Genomic DNA, 19,141 nt, shown 5'->3' with positions numbered 1-19,141 from the left:
TTATATGAAAGCAATGATACATAGATAAAAATATGACCTGAGATATTAAATATGCTGTGTGTGTGTCTGTGTGTTTGATAACCTTGTGTGTGTCCGCTCCCTGTCACTATCTTAGGCGCCTGCAGTCTGAAGGAAAGCATCTGGTTTCAGCATCTGGACACGCACGCACACGCACGCATGCACATACACACACACACACACACACACACACACACACACACACACACACACACACACACAGATTGGGAGTGTGCTCGGTGAGAGAACCCCGCGAAGGTTATCTCTGATCAGAGCCTGCAGTTACGGCACATGCACGCGTGCGCACAGACACAGACACAGACACAGACACAGACACAGACACACACACACAGAAACACACACACACACACACAGAAACACACACTCTCACACACAAACACACACTCTCACACACACACACACACACAAACACACACACACACACACACAAACACACACTCTCACACACACACACACACACACACACACAAACACACACACACACACACGACTTTGTTGTCCATGGTCATGATAGAGCAGTAAATACCCAACATCAACAAATCAGTGCAACAATTGCAACAACATTGATAATCCAGATAAATGTCTTCACTGCTTGCTGAGCCTCTTGGGAAATGTGGTTCAATGATGCTGATTTGGTCATGAAGGTTTGCAATAAGAAGATACTTTGGTCTGATATTGATCTATGATTCAACTGGTATTTTTTGGTCCAGGGCAGTAGACTTCTCCAGTCCATCATTAGCGGATGATAAAAATAGTGTTTCAGAGCACATGGAGTCGGTTGTTGCGGGCCGCTGGGGGCTCATAATGCTGTTGGCTTTAATTTAGAACTTATTGACCGATAAAGGGTGAAGCTCAGGTTTAAGCTTCCTTTCCTCTTCCTGTTTGATAGAATCAGTACACAAGAGGGGATTTTAAGATCTTGGCTTGATCTGAAGAGAAACTTTATCTTGACGGTTTTCCTGGCATGTTCCACGCATCTCCTGACCCCCCCCCCCCACACACACACACACACACACACACACCTCACCTCCTTCCCTCAGCTTGAGTCGGTCGATAGAGAACAGATCACATGGTGGATTCAAAATTCTAAAAAGACTGCTGATCTAAAAAGTCCCATATTAATGAATCAATGAAATTGATTGATATGATTCAGTGAAAGTCTTGAGGACCTGAGCAGTAAATTGGCCAGGTCGAGGCTGTGGAGCGGTCAATAATGACTCCATGAATGTGTTTATCTTACTGTCGTCTCCTCTTTGAGCCGCTGGCTGACATTAACACTGCATCAAACAAGGCGACCAGCGCATTGTCAGACCTCAGCATTTCACATTTGAGGGCGTCGACTTCAGACTAATGAAATCCTGCTTTATACAAAAACACGTGTTGCTGCATCTCATAATCCTTCAACTCGCTTCTTTATTCATTGAAGGATTCACGTTGGTCTTCCCAGCCGCTCTCCTGCTGTTCTGGATGACGTGACACCAAACGGTCAAAGATGAAGACACGTGTTGACACTCGTTGTTGTCTTTGCCAGGATGTTCTAAAATAATGAAGGGGTTGCACTCTGGAATACTTCACTTCTTTGTAAACCAATTTTAAAAGAATCAACTTGCAGAAATCTTGTGGCACATTCATTCAAGTGTGGGCTCCTATGATGAGATAATAATAATAATAATGAACAACTTTATGTGCATAGCACCTTTCAACAAACAAGTTTACAAAGTGCCTCACAGACATGAAGCACAACTCATTTACACATTCAGGATCATTTGTGGACTCGCCGGGGGTTCAATCTGAAACAGCATCATTGTGTCTCTGCAGTGTCACGGTGAGAGGAGAGACACTGAAGGCTGAAGGAAAGACTGCTCAAAGGGTTCGTAAGAACAGCGGGTCAAAGGCGACGAGATTAAAGATGTTAATCTCTTCAGAGTAATAACAAGCCTGACACTCAGCGTGCAGGTCAGCAAATTGCTTTGACACACACCTAAAAACCCTCATGTGTGTTCAGGTGTTTGTGAGAAAGCCGTAGAGTATGGTAACAGAAATCCAGGCGCCTCTGGGGTTCTTCACTCAAACAGTGAAATATTCAAATCAAGGTAAAAACCTGATGTCTTAGAAACCAGCCACCATATTTTAGATACTGACTACAAATGATATGTGCATCACCACTGGCACAGACAGATGACAAATTCATGGAAAAACCAACGTCATGGGCCATTTTTTCGTGACGTATGAATGAATGGGGTCAAATATATTCATGTTAGGTTTATATAGCGCCATTCTCAAAATGCTTCCCAGCGTTGCTTGCCTGCTCATCAGGAGCATTTAGGATTTTCAGTACTGTACTCAAGGACACTCTGACATGGTCTCCAGGGCAAGTGAGCTTCACACCAGCAACTCGAGCTCCAGCCACTCTGCCAACGTTTGGTCAACGATGAGTCATCAGGGAACAACTAAGAGTTCTCTGGTTCAGATTTCTTTCAGAATCTAGAAGCTTAAGCATCAGTTCTGCCACTGAAATCCCACCAGAACACATAACTCCTCTTCAGGTCCCCCTCCAACTGGTGAACAAGTCTTTTCAATCCCACCACCATAACTGTACACTCAATAATACTGTTTTTGTTTTCATACACTGCTCTGCATTATTAGCCTTCGTCTGCCATGTGACCCTTTATCTGCTTCCTCTTGGTCACACTATTAGGAAACACTCAATTAATTTTCACTGCTATGCTGACGACACACAGCTGTACTTATCAATGCATCCTCATGAAATAAATCAGCTGACTAAACTGGAAGCCTGTCTAAAGGAGATAAAAACTTGGATGACCCATAATTTCCTTTTATTCAACTCTGATAAAACTAAAGTCATTGTCCTGGGCCCAAAACATCTCAGAGACACCCTATCTAATGAGATAGGTACCCTGGAAGGCATTACCTTGGCCCCCAGCATGACCATAAGGAACCTAGGAGTTCTTTGATCAGGATCTGTCCTTTCATGCCCACATTAAGCAAATTTCTAGGACTGCTTTCTTTCATTTATGAAACATTGCTAGGATCAGACACATCCCGTCTCAAAAGGATGCAGAAAAATTAGTCCATGCCTTTGTCACTTCCAGGCTGGATTACTGCAATTCCCTCCTACCAGGCTGCACCAGTAAGTCCCTAAAGACTCTCCAGCTGGTCCAGAATGCTGCTGCCCACGTAATGATGAGAACTAGTAGCAGAGACCAGGTCTCTCCTGTACTGGCCTCTCTGCATGGCTCCCTGTCAAATTCTGAATAGAATTCAAAATTCTCCTTCTAACACACAAAAACCTCAACAATCAGGCTCCTTCATCCCTGACAGAGCTCCTAGTCCCCTATTATCCAGCTAGAACCCTTCACTCCCAGGATGCAGGGTTACTGCTGGTTCCTAGAGTTCTAACAGTAGAACGGGAGCCAGAGCCTTCAGCTATCAGGCTCCCCTCCCGTGGAACCGTCTCCCAGTTTAGGTCAGGGATGCAGGCACCCTCTCTATGTTTAAGAGCAGACTAAAGACCTTCCTTTTTGATCAGGCTTATAGTCAGGACTACTTAGGCTGGCCCTTAGATCTGCTGCTATAGGCTTAGACTGCTGGGATCTCCCATGATGCACTGGGCTTCTCTCTACTCCTCTCTGTCCTCCTATATTTGTCATACATAAATCATAGTCATACGTATTACTAACTCCTCTTCTTCTCCGGAGCCTTCAGGCTCCCCTCATCCCAGATCCTGGTGCTGCTGGAGGAGGCTGCAGACCTGAAGAGGCTCAAGCTGCCACCCGTAGCTCCACCTGCTCATGTCCCCGTCTGTCCATCAGTCTCTTCCCTTTCTCTCTCTCTTTATCTCTGTCCCACTCTTTCCTTCTGCATATCTGTCTTCCTCCATTATCTGTCTTTGTCTCTGCCCTGCTCTCTTTCCCCCCAACCGGTCAAAGCAGAAGGCCGTACCCACTGATCCTGGATCTGCTCGACATTCCTGCCTGTTAAAAGGAAAGTTTTGGTGGCTGCTGTTGCAGGATGTGCTTGCTGATGGAGAATTGTTGGGTGGAGGTTCATTGAAGGAGTGAGGTGCTGGACCTGCTCTACTTGTAAAGTGTCATGAGAGAACTTTTGTTGTGATTTGGCGCTATACAAATAAAATTGACTTGACTATTTTGTGTGTATGTATCCTTACAGTATCACTTAACCTTTTAACAATGTTGGAATTTATTTAAAGAGAGAAAAATCAAACAATTAGGTTTGAAAATGATCATGTTGACTGGAGTTCAGTCAGACTCTTATATTTCTGTGTTTGTTTACAAGCTTGAAACTCAAGTGCGACAATGTTACTCCACAAATAGGAACTCAGCCTTACACGCCAAATCCCTTGGTGAGGTTTAAACTCTGAATTGCCTGCACGGTGGTCATTTCAACTGTTTTGAAAGTGATTATTAAGAATGTGTGTTGTTTTAAATTCTTTAAGCTTGTTACAACCAACTCTGGACATTTTGCTGTGTATTATACTCAACAGGTGGGATGTACACTCTCGCGTGTGTGAGTTTGTATTGATGCATGTGTATCCGTCTCTGAGTCCAGTGTGTCCTAGCGCGAGGAGCGACGACAGCTCCTCCTGGAGCAGTTGGAGCCTATAAAGACGTAGTGGGAGGCTGAGAGCTAATTAGTGCAGTGGAGGAGTGTGTGGACTGTTCCAGAGTTAAGGGACAGGTCTAAATATGTAAAGTTGAACTGTGATTCATTTATTATGACTTATAATGACACCGTTGGTGGGGCCCCCATCAGACGCCCCTTCGTACGGCTTTCTGAACATGAACTCCCAGGATGTCCCCTGAAAGGCTAAATGAAAGCTCCCCATGCTCACTGAACACACTCTTCATCTGGGAGGACACACACACACACACACACACACACACACACACACACACACACACACACACTCCGATCCATACTCACCATCAATGACTAATTTATTTAGCCTTTCTTTGACCAAGAAAGTCCCACTGAGATTAAAGATCTCTTTTACGAGGACGACTTGGCAAACATAGCAGCAACACAAAGTTTCAAAAATAAAACCACAAAGAACGATGGACAGCAGAACAGCAGCCTCGTTTAAAACATCTGCACACAGACAACCACAACAGAGTTCAACACATTTTTCAAGTCGTTCAGTGGCACCATGTTTCAGCGCTGAGGAACATTTGATGGTTTGATTTGCTCAAGTATCCCACTACTAGCAATCACTGCAGCTAAGCTAACTAGCTGTCAGCCATCTGGTGGGTGTGGAGGTCTGTGATACACGCAGAGGGAAGGTGGCTATCTGCTTGCCTCTGAAAAAACTGTGGACCATCAGTCCATTTCCCAAAAAGATGACATTTTCCTTTAATCTCTCCAGCATATATGGTTTACTCATTTGCAAACGTATAGTTTTATATATGTTTACTTGCTCATGAAACAGAAAATACCGATTTTTTTTCCTCCTCTAAATGCGGTGAATAATGACGGATGCACGTTGCCGCAGGGGTCCGCTGAGACCTGGTGGGTTAGAGTATCAAATTCCAGAAAATAAGAAACCTCCTGCCACCATGATCACAGGATGAGGGTGAAATGAACTCTTACGTAATTAATTGCAGAATAAAGATATTACCCTTGTGCCTGCAGTCAAAATGACCATGTTTGCATAAAGTCATAAAACAACATTAAGCAATAAGTCATTATGCAAACACACTGAAGGGTCAGCTCAAGGCACAGCCCAGCAGGCATTTCACTGCACATCAGTCCTACCATCAATGCATTCATCCATATATTCATCCATGAAAAGCAACGAAGTGCCTCTCTTGCCATGCTCCATTGGGCTAAAAGGCTAGAATGTGGCTGCCGAATGCCCTCAGTTCAAGCTGTCACTACACTCCAGGGTCGAATGGTTGCTACCTAAAGATAGCGACAACTCAGTGCTTCTGTTGGTTCCGAGCATTTGATGGCCTGTAACAACAACTACCATTGCACTACTATTTTTTTTTCTTCTTCTACTTTTTTTTTTATAAAAGTTGAAAATAAGTCGTTACTAAAATTTCAGGGTACAAACTTCAGATCACATAGATTTTAGATCATCTGCTAATTTAAAGATCTGAATAATACACTGAAGGCAGAATACTTACAAACTTTGTGTCATTTTCCAAATGTTTGAATTGGAACACAACCAAAATTGCAGATTTGTATGTATTATTGCTTTTGTGACCTCACTATTTTAACAAAGTACCACCAAATAAGCAGTTTAACAGGCACAGGTATACAGGACAGCAATTTAACAGCGCATGGCACTCATGATTAGAGCTCAGACCTGAGCAGCCAATCTCTGTCCAGATGGGGGTTCAAAGGGCAGAGGGCCAAAGCAAATACAGTCACATAGGACCTGCTCTATCTGCTACATCCATTTTACAGCACACTTGCCAAACATCATAAATATTGTAGATGCTGCAAAGCCTGAGAATAGCATCAGTGACATGTGGATGTCATTACTGGTAATAACCACTGAATCGCTCAGTGCTCTGCCTTAATCCCACTAAAAGCTTTATTTTCCGGGGCTCTAATGATTCACTGTAACAGATGGAAGATTTTAAGACAAAAATAATTCAGGAAAACTCAACATACACCATGTCAAAAGCTATTATGTGATCACGAAGTCTGTATGTGAATCTGCCAACTACAGACAGAGAAACAGTTGTTCCAGGAAGTGGCGGGACACGCAGTCATGTCTCAGTCACAATCGGCATGAAACAGGTCTTTGTGCTGCGGTTTGATGTCACCCCCCAGACTTAGTTTGTTCGTCTTGCTGGACAGGAGTAAGAAGGATGGTCACACAGCAGGAGCTTCTGTGCCGTAGCTTTTAGCTTAGCTTGTAGCCGCTTGCTACCTTCACTTCCTTCTACCTCTGACATCACTGTCCAAACTAATCCAGGAGGTCTGACAATCTGATATGATAATAAAAACCCACTCAATGATCATCCATCCATCCATTTTCCATACTGCTTATCTGTTAAGGCTCGCGGGGGGATGGAGCCTGTTCCAATCCCCAGCTGACATTGAGTGAGAGGCAGTATCTTGCTCAAGGATACTTCCACATGGTCACCAGGGGAAAGTGAGCATTGCACCAGCGACCCTTTGGTTGCCAAATATCTCCACTCTCAGATCATGTCATCAATGTCTTACTTTAAAACTGAAATAGGTTCTGAGTCGGAACGCCACACACGATCTGTGGCACACATGCACACGTAGAAATGCACTCTTTTGTACTCTGTTATTAAACACACTCCACTGCTCTCTCACTCTCACGCTCAAACCAACCAAACACATCATTATGAAGTCGAAGTCATCTCAGAGCAACCAAATCATTACACATGTTAATTGGGGCCAATCAGTGAAGCTGCATAAGCACTCGTTCTTTGTGTTCCTTCCTTTCCCTATGACTTCTCTTCTCCTGGCCGCGTGTCTGCAGCAGCCCACAAAACAAACACAACTGACACTTAGATTGGGGTCACTCCCTTCACTCCTTTTGCCACCTTGCAGGCACTCTAGTGCCCCCAGTGGGTCAGAACAGGTGCAAAAGCAACTTTTGAGCTGTATGTCCAAATAAATAAATCAATATATAAAATCATACTCCAAATGCCTTGGAATATACACATTAGCATCGAACCTATCACATGATTTTTCTGGTCAAACTGGGAACCTCAGGTGGTGAACCCATGTTCCCTTGACTCACGTAAAGCAAACATATTAACAGTCCACATCAAACTGTCTGCAGCAGCACCCCTAGTGGTCAAAAGATGCATGATATTTTCTTGCTTCCTCAAAGTGGTGTCCACCACAAGCACCATCTCTGGTTTTGACATGTCAAACTATGACACGGAGAGAACCTCACTTCCTGTTTGGCACCATAAAACACCACCACCATAAAGAGAAGTCCTATAAATTTCTGCGCCATGTTGGAATTCATCCACATGTTCCAGTGTTGTCCAATCTTAACTAAACATCTTTAAAACAAGGCCAAGCAAGTTATTATGTGTATTCATGATCAGAGGGATTAAGGATTATGAAACAATAAACATGACAAAATCTGTCAAGCTGGATCAAGTCAGACTATGAATATTTATTAATTAAACAAATACAAGAACAGAAGCTGAAAAAGCTCCCAGCGCAGCAAAATCCACTCAGATAACCTTCAGGGATGATGACAAGGCTGTTGAATTACAACCATAAAACTGTCCATTTCAGATGATTGGTTTTCCCATTCACCCACTGTCCTCACCAGAGGGGGAGTGTGAGAACCAAGTTCATCTCAGACAGGCTGTATTTGTGTCAGCTGGCTCGTCAGGCCCAAAGCTCCAGTCAGAGACAGTGAGTGTCACGATGGAGAATGCCAGCCTGCTGCGTGGAGGCACAGGCGTTCGATTCTGCCATGGAAGAGAAGAAGACTGGCAGAAAACGTAAGTTATTAAAGATATTGATTTGGTCTCCTGATGCCTCAAATGTTAAACATGATGGAGCATAAAGGAGCATTTATATAGTTGACATCTGCGTTTGGATCTGACATCATTATGAAGTATTTTTGTCCAAATCAAACTGTTATCTATTTTACTTAAACCGCAGAAGAAGTAAAATCAATAATAATTGACAGGGAGCCGGATTGAAGAGGAATAATGTCATTCTTAGTCAACCGTGTTGAGGAATATGTTGTTTCCCACAGACTCGTGTGTTATTTCAACTTTAAAGTCTCCTGTGGCGTCGCTCATCCCCTCATGTCATTCAATCCCTCTCTGAAACCAACTTTCCTCTTCTCTGATTACTCTCTCACCACATCTGTCACTTTCCAACGGTCCACCTTTACCGCTCTCTCGCTCGCCGCCTGGGAGATTGACTGAACACTTCTGTTTACGATCTCTTTTTCTCTGTGTGTGTCAGACAAACTGGGGTCGTGAACAAACATTGTCTCCCATTAGTTGTGTGCTAACACAGACAACTGTTGGTGTGTGTGGTTGTGTGCGTGTGTGTGTTTCCTAAATGATGTGTCGACCCTGTTACTCATGTCTGCAAGATCAATCATCCAAGAGGGTGGTGGTGGTGGTGGTGGTGGTGGCGGTGGTGGTGGTGGTGGTGGTGGTGGTGGTGGTGGCGGCAGCCTGCAGTGAGAACCAGATAAAGTGAGGGAAGCGATAGAGAGCAATCTTCTCTCCTCATCGAAACATTTAAAAAGGCAACTCCAATGAGAGACCGAGACAGAGAGCAAAGCAAATGGCTGCTGAGGAAATCAAAACATGTTCAAGAGCACATGGGTGATCGCTGTCCCCCTTCACTCTGTACTGTTGTTCTGGAAGTCCCACATATGTAACAAGGCCCTGTGTCCGGTCACAAGCAGGTTTGCGCACTCAATGTATCCTGAGACCCAATCACTGAAACCACATCCGAAGGTGGTCTGGGCCACATGCTTTCAGCAGTGTGAAGGAAAAGCCTCCCGTGCCACACTGAAGGGCCCAGGAGGGGCCTCCTCCCTGATGTCCTCTGTTCCAGCAGAAGTTCCACGGCCGAGCACGTGAACAGAAGCTTATTGTTACGACGCGTGCAACGCTCAGGGAGACAGACAGATCACTACGAATGCATCAACCCTCTTAGGCTGCTTGGTTTGTTAGGAACAAGCATCGCTGTGATTTTTCTCTCCTCTGCTTTTAATCTCTGACTGATAAACATTAGAAAAGTATCGCCAGCTTCTCCTTTGTTCTATAATTGTGAAACTGATAGCCCTGGACCCGCAGCTGATATCTCTCTCCATCTCTCAAACAGCCACCATCAACCTGAACATCCTCATGTATTAAAAATGGCAGTGACTGGATCAGATGTGTTGCTCTACACGATCCAAAGCAACAAATACACCTTTCAGGCCTGCATGTTTTGAGCAATGTGCTCTCATGGGCTGCTGTATTAAAGTCAATTTGTCAAATAAAACCACTGCAAACTGAAGTGATGGATGTGTTTAGGTGCATACAGAGAGTTGAAGCTAGATCCAATCACAGGAGACACGTTTAAAGGCCGAGTGTGAACTCACTGGGCAGAACTGTCCCCTTGTGATTGGATCCCATCAGGATCACATCTACACATTGAAAGTGAGATCCAACGTTGATAAATTACAAGTAAAGCGTCTGAGTTGTGTCTCTCCCAACAGCAACCAAGGCGATGGATAGATGTGATGCGCTACCGCAGCGACGGCGGTCGGCTTAAGTGAGGCTCCGTTCTCACTTCATCTCAGCTGACGTCCTGAGTACCACCTCCAACACAACGTCACCTGATTACCGTAAACAAGCTGATACAGAGGCCCACGTCAGCACCACCACACCAACACTAATCACCCACAGCCACCTTTAATTACACCTGGAAACAAGAGCAACACTCACAAGTTCACTAGCACTCTCTACCACTTTAAAGGCAATCTCCACACATCAGTTCCACATTGAATCAATGCAATTAGCAATTAGCCTCCTAATTAGTAATTAAGTTTACAATTACATTAACAATATGCTAACGAGACCTTTTTAATAAGTGGAGCAGGATTCTCATCAACAAAGGGCTTTGATTACTGCAGCCTTGGAGGGTTTTGTTCTCTGCCATGAATGAGAATGGAACATGTGTTGAATCACACACACGCCAGCTCCAGAGCAGAGGCGCTGTTAGGGCCAAATTCAGGTCTTTGGCCTGGAATAGTTGAAGCCATGCCTGGACACTTGGTAATTGGGACTCAAAACCTGGTATTTATAGTGGCCCAGTATACAAACTGCAGGAAGCACAGGAAGCCTTAGCTGTCACACCGTTCATGTACATCATTTACTCAGGTTGGACTCACAGCATACAGAAGCTTTCGGTGGCTTTGAGCAGTTTGGAGCTTTCTGTTGTGGTTTAATTTCATTATTTAGGGCCAGCAGTGTCAGAGACGGCCCTGTGTGTCAGCCTAAGCTCTTATTCTGGGATCAGACCCAGAATTATTTTGTCTTTCAAAACGGTCTGCACGTCAGATAAGTCATCAGAGTGACATCATTTGTTTCTGCAATTGCTGGAAAACGCAATTAGATCATGTATTCTCATAGAACATTGGCAGGGGTTCTTCCAAAAAATATATAAAAACACACAATTCATGCATTTTCCTACAAATTTTCAATAACGGACGAGGTCATTGGTCCTGTACAGTTGGTCGGTGCTTCAGTTGTTTCCAACATGGCAGCCGGGTTGCACACAAGTTTACCAACAGTACACTTAAGAATGGTTCTGACCACATTGATGTGAGAAATGTGTGGTACAGAAAAAAAATGTTCCCACATATTTGAGCAGCATATTTGAGGAAAGGTTAAAATTCAAATAAACTGTAAACAATGGCTGAAAAAGTCCCGCCATCTCAACTAAAACATCCAGTTTGATTTAAGAAACATGACAAAAATGTGCTGATCGTGGGTCTAAAATCAGTCGAAAATGTCGGAATGTCTCGCTCGTCTCTCCTCCTGCCTCTTAATTACATGGGTTAGCACAGTGCACTGCTTTACTTTTCATGGGAAAAACTTTAAAGTCATCATGACAACAGTCTGAACAATACAGCAGTACCCCGACCAATCACTGTTCAAGACCTTGGACAAGTGTGGCTTATTCAGGAGCAGAGTGAAGAATTTACCAATAATCGGTGTGATTCTGGCGCTCGCACACTCTTTCAGCTTGGGGAATGTTAAGGATTGGTGAAGTATTTCCACTGTTTCCACTGTTTAAGTATTTTTCTGCACTTTGTCATTGTATGCCCTCAAAGAAAAATCCAAAACACTTGGCTATTGTGGCTTCTGCTCAACAAATGTCATCTGTGACTCAGAACTAACCTCTGGTGTGCATACAGGGTATATCACCAAATTAGCTTTTTATCATCGGAGAACTGTTGCTGAAGTGCAGTCATTCCTCTTTCACATCCAGCCGGCTGGACGACTGCAAGGCCCTCCTGTCTGCTCTGCCCCAAAGCGTCATAAATCACTAACTATTCAGAACTCTCCTGCTCCAGAGATGCCTGTGACTCAAAGGAGAGAACACATTACACTTCCATTGGTTGCCTGTCACTTAGATTGATTGCTTCAAGTACATGAAGTAGGATGAGGCACCTTTTAGTTTTTGTGCTCGGAGCCATTCCAACAGCACTGAAATCATTCAAAGTAAAATTAAACTCACTCCTTTATTCTGGATTCCTTATCAGAACTTACCATTGGTCAATATTTTAACTATTCAACATCATTTGTGTATTTTCTTCTACTTGATTGTTATTCTGTTTTCATCGTTCCTCTAATGTAATGTTTCTGTCTCCTTTTATTGTCTTGTTTGCCGCCAGAGTTTGAAAAAAAAAGAAAGAAAAGGAGAGATTGATTAATTGATTGATACGGGTGTGGACCCGAGCTGACAAATTGCTCAACAGTAATTCATCACGTTAAATTGAGGACATTATGACTGGATTCATGCCAGAAGTCTTTGGACGAATTAAAATGTGCAGCGCGCAAACACAGACACAAACACGCTCTCTTTCTCTCCCACACACACACACACACACACACAAAATGCAAAATAGTTACTACACACAAGCACAGACAGAATGCAAATAGTGACAAGGTTGCAAGGAGCGTGTACGTGTGTGTGTGTGCGCGCGTGTGTTCGACTCTCCCTGAACAAGCACATAAAAGTGCAGCTCAGTACAAATGGACCATGAAACACTGTTGAATAACGAAGTTGTCCAGGAAGAGTTTCTTCATTACTTCCTCAAATGCAGAATAAACAGCCTTGAATCCATCCTCTTACTCAGGTAAAAGAGGCCAATCACTCAGTGCAGAGGACTCAGAACACTGAGCCTGTTGGGGGAACACGGTCCAATGTGGTCTCATACTGAGACTAAGGCCTGACCCAGAGGGCAATCTTGAGCCTGATACCAGCGGAGAGAGAGCAGGAAAAATATCACTGATGACTGACATGAGCAGTCGATATGCTGGAATGAAAATAGACCCTTTCTACGCAACAATGTTTATAGCGATAAGAGGCTGATGAGTCAAACAAATAATCTAAATAAAAAAAACAGTAACATTGAACATTTAAATAAAGACCAAGAAAACAGTTGGAAGCAACATTTTCAAATCATTGTCGTCTTTTAATGTCACTGCATATCAGCCAACCAGCCGCTGATAAGATACAGCTGTGACACCGGCGTCGGTCAGCCAGCCTTAAATGGGCCTGTGGCTACGAGGTCAAAAAATTAGCAACTGCATGCAGGAGAAAATTTTCACGAGCTTGCAACATGTTTCAGTGTCTTGTGCTGCTGTGTGTTCGAATCAGCATAAATAAATGGAGTGAGCTCACATTCAAAGGGCTCCTCCCCCTAATAGTAGAATACTTAGTTTATAAACCCTTTTGGGACACTTTACATAACCAGTAAAACAGAACTGACCAATGTGGAACATGTTAAAGGTACACAGCGGAGTTTTCAGTCACGATTTGACAGAAGCAACTGTTGAGCTGCTGCAAACCCGAGGGAGAGCACCCTACGACGAAGATGAGGATGAGGAAGAAAGGAAAGGTGAGGAGGAGCCAGGCTATGGAGATTTACAACACACACACACACACACACACACACCTGAGTGATTAATACTGAATGATTCCGTACAACAACATCAAACCACAAAGCAGAATACTGAGTCCATTGCTGTACCGATAAAGTCCAAATCCCTTCAGCTCTAATCTCAGCACTTTAAAAAGGACTGACCAGTGACCCTCTCACGGCCCTCTGGTAGCAGTGGGGGTGTCGCTGACCTCCAGTGGTCTGACTATCATCGTGCTGGTGTGTTTAAAGGTGTTGTCTAGAAGCCTGTGACATCCCCAGCAGGTGTGCTCATGCTGGCGAGAGGCCGCTGGCTCTTCTCAGGACTCTGGGATGTATTACTTTTGTACCTTCTTACTGTAGTTTACACAGTTACTGAATGGAGAGAATAAGTCATAATCAATAAACAAACATATTCACCAGCAGGACGTAGAATGTGTTTTAGGTGTGTATGGAAGAACGCTGAGTTTGTGGTTGGATTCTCTGAACCAGCTGGTAAAAAGTAAATGTAAGGATGTAATGAACAGTGGCATTCTCTTCCTTGTCAGGTATCGTAGAACAAAAGATAAAGATCTCGGCGCTCAGAGACGAAGAGAAAAACAAAGCAGCGAGACAGAAAGAGTCCGGTGACTAACGCTCTACGGGAGGATTCTTCATTTTCGCTCCTATATTTCCTGGCCTCTTTATTGGTCTTTACGGTCCCCCAGGAACCATCTCCACCGCGTTAAAGACATTTGATTGGCTTTCATGCTCCCTGAGGGCCTGCTTCAGGGTCCAAGTAAGGAAGAAGAGAGGGAATAAAGTGGATTAGGGGGTAATGGTCAACCTTTAGTAAGTCTATCAAAATCTGAAATATCCTCAAAGGAAAGAGCTTAAAATAGAAACAACCTGTGAGTGAGTTTTATGGTTTGGATGTCATGTCATCAGGAACAACAACACAGTAAGTTTTAGATTGCACTCATCTTTCCTGCCTATGAAACGTGTTGCTAAAGACATCAGCTGGATACTTCTTCATCATCCAGTTCAGCTCAAAGGGTTCTCACCATCTGACATCATGTGATTGTCTTCTGTCCTGTGGTCATAATTACTGCAGCCGCCAGATGGCATCCGTCACTTCCACCGCTCACACTTATGAGCTGTTGTCTATTTCCTCGGCAGGACAGTGGTTCAGAGGAAATGTGATAACGCCTAGAAAATCTTAATGACTGCATGACCCCAAAGTGTCACAAACGTTCGGTAAACAAAGAAACTGGCACTTTCATAAATGTGCAGAACAAGGAGGGAGCAGATAAATAATACTACACTGTTTGTCTTCATCTCACTGAGGTGTTTGTGTACGCTAAGAATGGGCGCCCTTTACTAGCAAGCTAAAAATAAAGCTACATTTGTGATGAACTCCTGCAATCAACTATGGAGACTCGCTTCTTTATTATCCTCTGTGAGGCACATTTATACACTGAGGTGTCAGCGCAGATGTAGTGAATATCATCTCCAGAGTAAAACACCAACCTACACACTCGCTACAAAACTTGTCACGTTGTACTCAGGTAAACAAATGCCAACCTAGTGAATTACACCCACATGTAAGACCGCCAGAGGCATGCAGGCCAAGTTAGCCCTCAGGTTGTACATAGATGTTTGTGTTCACCCAGCACGGACACAGATGTGTATTAGCAGACTCATGCTTGACTAGCCAAGAAATTAGCATCATGCCTCTCACACAGGCTGTTCCTCACTTCGCTGAGGTTGTGAACTATCACAGCAACACAGCTTGAGCATGGTTGGGTTCATGCTCGTCATGCAGCACACACACTCATCCTCCCCGCAGGACGCATTCTGACACTGTACACACCGAAGAATGTAACAACGGCTCGACCAAGCAATGGCGGGGCTGAGACATGCCTCCACATCCATCTGATCTTGAACTGCGCACGCAAACTTTTACAGAGTGTGTGACAGTTCGTGTCACACCTCCCGCTGGTTCTAAGAGCTTCATCTGAGATTGCCTTTGACCGCTGCGACAACTGCAGCAAAACATCAATATTATCATTATTATTATCATCATTATCAATGATGACATTTTTTAAATTCTTTTGAAACTCTAAACTACATAAGAGTTTCTTTTTTAATACTAGAGGATTGTATTGTCCCACTATTACTTGTAGCCTGCACCACAGTACAGCCTGTCAATGAAGCAGGCAACCGCTGAAACACAACAGGTGGCAACTTTTATACACACCTACAGCGGTGCTCAAACTGTGTGTCCAGCTGTGTGTATCACTGTCATGTGACTGAGGTCGCTCTTGCGATGAGTCACGTCACTTTAATGGCGGCTAACGGTCTCCTGCTCTTGCCTGAGTTGGTCACTGACACACAACATCTAAGTGCTTTTTTTGAGGCCCTGTGTGTGTGTGTGTGTGTGTGTGTGTGTGTGTGTGTGTGTGTGTGTGTGTGTGTGTGTGTGTGTGTGTGTGTCTTGCGTAATCACCTGTGCTGGGAGGTGTGATGCACAACGGGGCCTTCACCTGAAGAATCAGAGATGTTCAGGGCCACTCAGCAGAAAGCAGCACTATGAAAAAATCCAAAAACACGTTTGTTAGAAATACACAAAAAGACGAAGTCCTGAGCCACCTGGACCAGTCCAGGTCTGACTGCACTGGTCCTTCTGAATTCTAAGCAGGGGCTTTGCATTTCATATTCTCTCTATGGTGGTACTACAAGCCATACCCGATCTGAAGATAATCACAGTATTTGAGAATGAAAAACATTCATATATTGGTCGATATTAAGAAAAACATAAAGTGTCAGTGAATAAACATCTGTTTTCTCTACTTAACCTTTATTCTGTCAAGGAGTTGTGCTTCGTGCTACCGCTTGGCATGAATTAGTATGCCAGGGGCCTTAAGTGCTCTGGGGCCCCGGGCTCCAAGATGACCCATCACCTCCTGGGCCAACCCAAATTAGTGGAATTGATGTCTCTCTCTCTCTCTCTGTCTGTCTGTCTGTCTCTCTCTCTCTGTCTGTCTCTCTCTCTCTCTCTCTCCTGCTGTTGCTGCAGGCAAATGTATCCACTGGGGGGACTGGGGGGCCCCTCCAGCCCGAGGCCCTGGGTTGTTACTCAGTCATTAAGCTTCAGAACATGGTGTCATTAGCAATAACACGCCATCAGTATATCACTGGAACAAACAATAACTCTCTTGCTGAGCCAGTCAGGACATGAAGTCAGCATGAACATGTCCTTAGAAAAGAAGCTCTAAACTTCGTAAACAGCTGGAACCTCTCAGTTTGGACAATGTCGTTCAGCAGTGGACGGTCACATGACTGAACGGCCAGTGTGACGCATCAGTGCTCAGAAAACCAGCTGTGTCACCATTCCATTCTAAATCAGAAACCAATTCCAATGATATTCCAATTTTGACAAAATTAAACATTGTGGGTCTCTCTCTCTCTCTCTCTCTCTGGTTGTGTGCATCCAACAACACGCTGAGCCGATGTCCCGGCATTTTCAAATCAAAGCAGCTGAGCCTGCCTGGACACTGCTGATGGCGTTTACATGAACCCAACTACTCGACAACCACCTTCTTCTTCTTCTTTGAAAGCACCAACATTTTCACATTCAACTTCCCAGACGTTATACTGTCAACAGACGCACGCATCAATACTTGAGGACCCCCCACATACACGCAGTACTCCAACATCAACATTAAAAGACAGTAAATGACAGTTATAATCAGCGCATAACATTAATGATATTGAAAAATCATCTCTGTCTGCCGACTGAAAACAAAGTATCCAAAGTGGAATATGCACCTGACCTGAGAGCCACGTGAGCGCCTGGCTCTGTTTCCATGACACAGAGATGCAACACTCTCCAAGACATGAACCCAGAACTGACTCAAGCTCAAAGGCACAATGTGACAGACTTCTTCTTTGAGCGTCACAGGAGTGAAAATGGAGGTATGTGTGTGTGTGTGTGTGTGTGTGGGGGGGGGGGGGGGTACAATCAACTGCTTCTGTAATCCTGGCTTCCTCCTGCTTCTGAGTTTTTAAGGTCAATAATTGCCGCACTATGAAGAGCAGTGATCGGATGGCCGTGGACTAAACCATGGCGGCTGCTGAGTTTCCACAGTTTCTTTGCTTGTATAAAGCCTTTCTTGCCAAGTTGGAGGCAACAGCAAGCATTTGCATTAAACACCTATGAGGGAAGTGCAAGGACATCTGAGGCGAAATCTGAAAGCAGATGGAAGTTTCAGACTGCCATTATTTTTTGGATAAATGGGATCCCTGCTGTGTTGCTTGCATGCACATGCCATTCATGAAACCTGTTCATCATTATTTGTGTAAAAAATATATAGATGGTGGGAAGAGATTTATCATTCATTCCTTTAACTTTTAGCAGATGGTGTGTATCATCATTTGGACTGAAGCTGCGGTGCAATAACATGATCCAGAGCAACACCCTGAGAATTCAGCACACGTAGACCCGACTTTGTCCGGCCCGGTTGGTCCTGAGCATGAGATCCATCTCTTTACAGCTTCCCTCTTTGTGTTGTACATTCCTGTCATTTGTGTAGCCAAATTTCACACTCGTCTGCTCTTTGTGATTCTACCAAAAACATATTGGGCAGCAAACCATAAAATCATTACACAAAACACATCAACAGCCTTCGACTAATGATGCAGCAGCTCTGCCGCGTTTGTGTCCGATTTACTGGACGGACATGCCCAGAGAGGTCGACCCCTCTGGAACCGGCCGCACACTCCAAACATTCAGCAGACATCAACAAGGGAAACACAAAATAAATACAGAGTTCTGCCGCAAATGCAAAATAATGTGACAATGAATTTTTTGGGGGGGAAAAAAATTAATCCAAAATGTTTTCCTTTCATACGCTTTCCTTGAAAGTCAAGGGTGCCCGTGTGAGCAGTGAGCAGATTCTGATGACTCCACTCCACTTGTACCCTCTGGAGTCCCGACTTCAGTCAGGAACACGAGGGAAGGCACAACTATTTCATCGAAAGTCCTCAAATTTGCAAGTCCAGTCTGACTCGTAGTGTCACGGGCGTGAATTTGGCACCTATCGTCTACAGCGTTCAGAAGTGAGACGCGTTCACATCTTTCACACCAGCTACAACCAGCCAAGCTAACACACTTGAGTTTAACTGAATATTCATAAAAAAAAAAATGGTGAAAGTTCTCAAAAAGCACTTTACAAAGACACAAATCATGTGTTTTCACCTTTCTTTTGAATGTTTATTCCATCTTAGGACTGTTGTTAGGGTGCAGCTGTACAAAAGAGATGAACCTGTACTTTCATGTCCATTATCTCCCTGCAAGAGTCTGAAAGCAGCTATTCAGTCAATTTCTCTTTGCTCTGAAAGGCACCAGCCCTCATGATGGCACTATTCTTGTCTCCACTAATACAGAAAGTGAGAGTACAAGAG

The 19,141-nt window shown here is 44.1% G+C and overlaps 1 protein-coding gene across 3 annotated transcripts in view; it reads right to left on the bottom strand.

Moving 5' to 3' along the window:
- Positions 1 to 19,141, bottom strand: part of tenm3 (teneurin transmembrane protein 3) — a 469,376-nt gene that overhangs the window by 309,856 nt on the left and 140,379 nt on the right. For all 3 annotated transcript variants that reach the window (XM_086210453.1, XM_086210454.1, XM_086210455.1), the window contains one exon: positions 16,185 to 16,265. The gene's annotated coding sequence lies outside the window, so the exon portion shown is untranslated. The remainder of the gene's footprint in view (positions 1 to 16,184; positions 16,266 to 19,141) is intronic.

Source organism: Aulostomus chinensis, chromosome 8 (genome assembly GCF_037954235.1).
Source record: "Aulostomus chinensis isolate RoL2024-O1b breed Wild chromosome 8, RoL_Achi_v1.0, whole genome shotgun sequence".
NCBI lineage: Eukaryota > Metazoa > Chordata > Actinopteri > Syngnathiformes > Aulostomidae > Aulostomus > Aulostomus chinensis.
This window is presented reverse-complemented; position numbering and strand designations above follow the sequence as displayed.